The 5,478-nt window shown below is 47.3% G+C and overlaps 2 long non-coding RNA genes across 3 annotated transcripts in view; one reads left to right on the forward strand and one right to left on the reverse strand.

Moving 5' to 3' along the window:
- Positions 1-297, reverse strand: part of LOC126984376 (uncharacterized) — an 8,695-nt gene extending 8,398 nt beyond the window's left edge. The window contains exon 1 of the long non-coding RNA XR_007736610.1: positions 109-297. This is a non-coding gene — a long non-coding RNA (uncharacterized LOC126984376). The remainder of the gene's footprint in view (positions 1-108) is intronic.
- A 949-nt stretch (positions 298-1,246) lies between these two features.
- Positions 1,247-3,964, forward strand: LOC126984374 (uncharacterized). 2 transcript variants are annotated; one of them, XR_007736608.1, is made up of 3 exons: positions 1,247-1,352; positions 1,452-3,286; positions 3,353-3,964. It is a non-coding gene; the product is annotated as an uncharacterized LOC126984374 (long non-coding RNA). The 2 variants fall into 2 exon arrangements; XR_007736607.1 differs by having other exon boundaries at positions 1,260-1,352; positions 1,551-3,286.
- Positions 3,965-5,478: the final 1,514 nt, after the last annotated feature.

Raw genomic sequence — 5,478 nt, forward strand, 5'->3', positions numbered from 1 at the left:
ACTGCCCTATATCAACACATTCCCTCTCCTACATTTCCCTTCCCATATCACACCAGATGCCCAGTGCCACAATACACCCATGGCACCTCTGGCTACACTGGCACTCACCTCCTATGGCACCCAGGGCATCGATAAGGGACCTCTCAGTGTGCCAACCCCGGCTGTCGGTCACACGTGGGGGCAGTCAGCTGATCGGTGTCTCCCCTTGGCCGACGCCGCCGACCTCCGTGACGTCACTTTGCCCCGCCCACTTTTATGACTCGGCCTCTCTGGAATGCTGGGAAAGCCATGCACTAAGAGAATGGTGGAGTGGGTATAGTGGATGGTGGATGGAGGGATGGTGGAGTGGGTATAGGGTATGGTGGAGTGGGTATGGGGTATGGTGGATGGTGAAGTGGGTATAGGGAATGGTGGAGTGGGTATGGGGTATGGTGGATGGTGAAGTGGGTATAGGGAATGGTGGAGTGGGTATAGGGTATGGTCGAGTGGGTATAGGGTAAGACATCGTGTAGAGAGAGAGAGAGAGAGAGAGAGAGAGAGAGAGAGAGAGAGAGAGAGAGAGAGAGAGAGAGAGAGAGAGAGAGAAAGGCGTAGACATGAAAATTTTAATAGTTTCATTTGTAATTGTTCAAAATCACCTTTAGAAGACATTAAAAGCAATTATTATGGTAGAATAAAAAAACAGGCCTATTTAGCTTAGACATGGGCTGGTAAAGTAATATATAGGCCTAGGAATAGATATCTTAATGATGGGGTCTTCAAATGTCTTCTTATAGCATTTAGAGGGAATTACAAGCAATTATCAAGTTAGAACAAATATGTCTGTTTAGCTTATAGATGTAGTGTTAGGAGTGCCTCAGTGCCTGGTACACTGTGGGGCCATGGTGGCACTCACTCAGGCCAAGTATGTGTAGCCAGGCTGTCAGTATTGGCCACACTCTTTTCAGTGGTCCGTCTAGCCCAGGATGTACAGGGGCCGTGATGGACTTATGTTGGCCCAGTGCAGGGAAGGCTGTACCCATGCCCTGAAGGACTGGGGCACAGTTCACAGGTGTCTCTCTTCTGGTGTGGGAGCAATAAACTCAATGAAAGCAGACACTGGGCCCATGTACATATATATAGTGTATACTTATTTGTTTCTCCTAATAAGTGTGTCTATAAATCAGCTATATTCTTGTAAGTGTGTTTTAACCTCTCCGCTGCAACTGGCACGGATTTGGCCTTCCTGGTAGCCTGGTTACATAAACTCCCAGGTCTTTCTCTGCCTCTGTGGTGGATAGTGGAGTGCTTCCCATGTGGTATTGGTGTGCTGGATATCCCTTCACTGGTAGCCTGGTAACATACACTCCCAGGTCTTTCTCTGCCTCTGTGGTGGGTAGTGGAGTGTTTCCCATGTGGTATTGGTGTGCTGGATATCCCTTCACTGGTAGCCTGGTAACATAAACTCCCAGGTCTTTCTCTGCCTCTGTGGTGGATAGTGGAGTGTTTCCCATGTGGTATTGGTGTGCTGGATATCCCTTCACTGGTAGCCTGGTAACATAAACTCCCAGGTCTTTCTCTGCCTCTGTGGTGGGTAGTGGAGTGTTTCCCATGTGGTATTGGTGTGCTGGATATCCCTTCACTGGTAGCCTGGTAACATACACTCCCAGGTCTTTCTCTGCCTCTGTGGTGGATAGTGGAGTGTTTCCCATGTGGTATTGGTGTGCTGGATATCCTCTCCCAAGGTGCAGGACTTTACATTTTCCTTCACTGAATTATAGCAGACACTTTTTGGTCCATTCCTGTAGCTTGGTGAGGTCTTCTGCTAGGAAATCCAGTCAAGGGGTTACATATGAAGAAAGTGCACATTTTCTGGTTATGATTGGAGACATCTTTAGGTTACAGTAAAATATTTATTAAAAATCTACAAAGACTTTCCGTGATCAGCTGTACAGTGACTAGCAGATCACAGACATGTTGCAAGTTCCTACAACTCTTTCAATCTTAACCCTTTCCATCCGTGACGCAGATGTCGGCATCACAGTATGGACAGGGTTAAGAGGAAATGGAAGAGGATTAAACATTTCCTCTTAAGAAGTTTAAAAGAGGATTAAGAGGAAATGGAAGAGGATTAAGAGATTTAGAAGAGGACTAACCCTTTCCATACGGTGACGACTTCGGACGCCGGAGTGAAAGGGTTAAACCACAAATGTTCCTACAACTCTGTCATTCTTAAATCACAGACATGTTCCTACAACTCTGTCATTCTTAAATCACAGACATGTTCCTACAACTCTGTCATTCTTAAATCACAGACATGTTCCTACAACTCTGTCATTCTTAAATCACAGACATGTTCCTACAACTCTGTCATTCTTAAATCACAGACATGTTCCTACAACTGTCATTCTTAAATCACAGACATGTTCCTACAACTCTGTCATTCTTAAATCACAGACATGTTCCTACAACTGTCATTCTTAAATCACAGACATGTTCCTACAACTCTGTCATTCTTAAATCACAGACATGTTCCTACAACTGTCATTCTTAAATCACAGACATGTTCCTACAACTGTCATTCTTAAATCACAGACATGTTCCTACAACTCTGTCATTCTTAAATCACAGACATGTTCCTGCAACTTTCATTCTTAAATCACAGACATGTTCCTACAACTTTCATTCTTAAATCACAGACATATTCCTACAACTTTCATTCAGGCGTGAACCCGGACTGTTCAGGTCTCTGCCTGAGAATTCACATGAGCATTTTTAAAGCACTACATCTAACACTACCATAATCTAACAATACTAGTGATGAATACAAACTATTACTGTACTGACAAAACCTTCATTACTTACAAGATTATAGTAATGTATTACACACACACACACACACACACACATTGTCAATTAGTCAGTTATTTAGTCAGTCTTGCAGTGATTATTCAGTAAGTCAGTTTGTCACACACACACACACACACACACACACACACACACACACACACACACACACACACACACTTATTCTTGTATCTCTCATAAAATACAAGCAAGCCTTAATTGTCCTAGGAAACAGACAATTACAGTCTCTTAATCAACCTGGCAATTCTAATTATAACAAAACCAACACTACCCAAACACAACCTGCCTTACTTCTGCCATCTCTGTCTGGGCGTCAGCTTGTGTGGGCGTTCCCTGCACATCCCGGCACAGCTCCCTCCTCCTGCGTCCTAAGGTATGGTTGGCTTGTGTGGGCGTTCCCTGCACATCCCGGCACAGCTCCCTCCTCCTGCGTCCTAAGGTATGGTTGGCTTGTGTGGGTGTTCCCTGCACATCCCGGCACAGCTCCCTCCTCCTGTGTCCTAAGGTATGATCAGCCCACAGGAAGAAGGCAGAGTTGTTGTGGAACCTCTCAAACAGAACCGTGGGCCTGGAAGGGAGGGAAGGTTAGAAGGACGCAGGAAGGCAATGTCATCCCTGTCATTCTCTCTCTCTCTCTCTCTCTCTCTCTCTCTCTCTCTCTCTCTCTCTCTCTCTCCTTTTCTATTTGCAGGATCAAGGGAAGGGGAGTTGAGGAAGCCAGAGTTTTTTTTTTTTACAGCAAAGGAGAGTGTTCAAGGGCGTAAAAAAAAAAAGAACACAATGTTTTGACCTACATTGTGTCCGTCCTTGGCTAACATCAGCTGTCGTTGTACGTGAAAAAATACAGAAAGAGGGAATTACATGGAGGTATAGCTGGCGTTCCCTGCACATCCTGGCCACAGCTCCCTCCTCCTGCGTCCTAAGGTATGGTCAGCTTGCGTGGGTGTTCCCTGCACATCCTGGCCACAGCTCCCTCCTCCTGCGTCCTAAGGTATGGTCAGCTTGTGTGGGCGTTCCCTGCACATCCCTGCCCACAGCTCCCTCCTCCTGCATCCTAAGGTCAGGTCAGCCCACAGGAAGGAGGGAGAGTCGTTGAGGAACCTCTCGAACAGAACCGTGGGCCTGGAAGGGAGGGAAGGCTAGGAGGACGCAGGAAGGCAATGTCATCCCTGTCATTCTCTCTCTCTCATTTTTTTATTTACAGGATCAAGAGAAGGGTAGCTGAGGAAGCCTATACTCCATCCTTTGGGCCTAGAGGATAGAGGCACGGTCTGGATAAACAGGTCATTCATCTACGCCTGAGGGTTCCTTGTTCTGGTGGGGTCGTGAAGTAGGCAGTGACCCAGCTCCCAGTATGAGCCCGGCCCTCGTGGCACTCACACTCCTCTTAGAGAATGATATATACATTAATCTCATGTATGGGATAATGCCAGGGATGCTTGGGCTGGAAGTCAGATCAGGTCAGGCCACAGCACTGACCACACTCTTGCCCACACCTCTGTCTGTCCGGGGGCTTCCGTGGTGCAGTGGTTAGCACACTCGGCTCACAATCGAGAGTCCGCGTTTGATTCTCGGGCGGAGTGGATAAATTTGGGCGGCTTTTCCGTTACCCTTCGCCCCTGTCCACCCAGCAGTGAATGGGTACCAGGTATTAATCGGGGGTTGTGTCCCGTCTCCTGGGGTCTGTTCCCTTCTCCTATAATTCCTTCCCCCTCCTGTCTCTCTCCGGCATATGACCACAGATGTTACGTCGACTAAACCAAACTTTCCTTTTTCCTCTGTCTGTCCTCACAAGCTCACATCTCAATAAGGACACATTCTAACAGCATAATTCTTACAAGCTCAGTGTGACAAATCCATATTACTGTTCTTGATAAAATACTTTTCATCCTCAGTCTTGTCTTACTTCTGCTAACTCTATCTGCGTCAGCTTGTGTGGGCGTTCCCTGCACGTCCCGGCCCACCTCAGCTCCCTCCTCCTGCGTCCTGAGGTATGGTTGGATTGAGTGGGCGTTCCCTGCACTTCCTCGCCCACAGCTCCCTCCTCCTGCATCCTAAGGTCAGGTCAGCCCACAGGATGAAGGCAGTCGTTGAGGAACCTCTCGAACAGAACCGTGGGCCTGGAAGGGAAGGGAAGGTTAGGAGGACGCAGGAAGGCAATGTCATCCCTCTCTCTCTCTCTCTCTCTCTCGCCCAAGAACACTTTTTTTACAAGGCTTTCGTAAGCATTGTGGGCATTTCCAGGGGTAGTTTAGTGACCCTGGTGGTAGTTTGACCCTTCCTCTGTACCGTGACCCTAAAAAAACACACATGAAAGCCCAATTAATCTCCCCAAGGGTCAAATTCTTAAGGCTTTCCTCCCCCGAGAACACTTTTTTGATAAGGCTTTCGTAGGGGTTGTGGGCATTTCCAGGGGTAGTTTATTGACCCTGGTGGTAGTGTGACCTTTCCTCTGTACCGTGACCCTAAAAAAACACACATGAAAGCCCAATTAATCTCCCCAATGGTCAAATTCTTAAGGCTTTCCTCCCCCGAGCACACCTATTTGGCAAGGCTTTCGTAGGCGTTGTGGGCATTTCCAGGGGTAGTTTATTGACCCTGGTAGTAGTCTGTCCTTCCCCCTTTACCGTG

The sequence above is a fragment of the Eriocheir sinensis genome, chromosome 57 (assembly GCF_024679095.1).
Source record: "Eriocheir sinensis breed Jianghai 21 chromosome 57, ASM2467909v1, whole genome shotgun sequence".
In the NCBI taxonomy this organism is placed as follows: Eukaryota; Metazoa; Arthropoda; class Malacostraca; order Decapoda; family Varunidae; genus Eriocheir; species Eriocheir sinensis.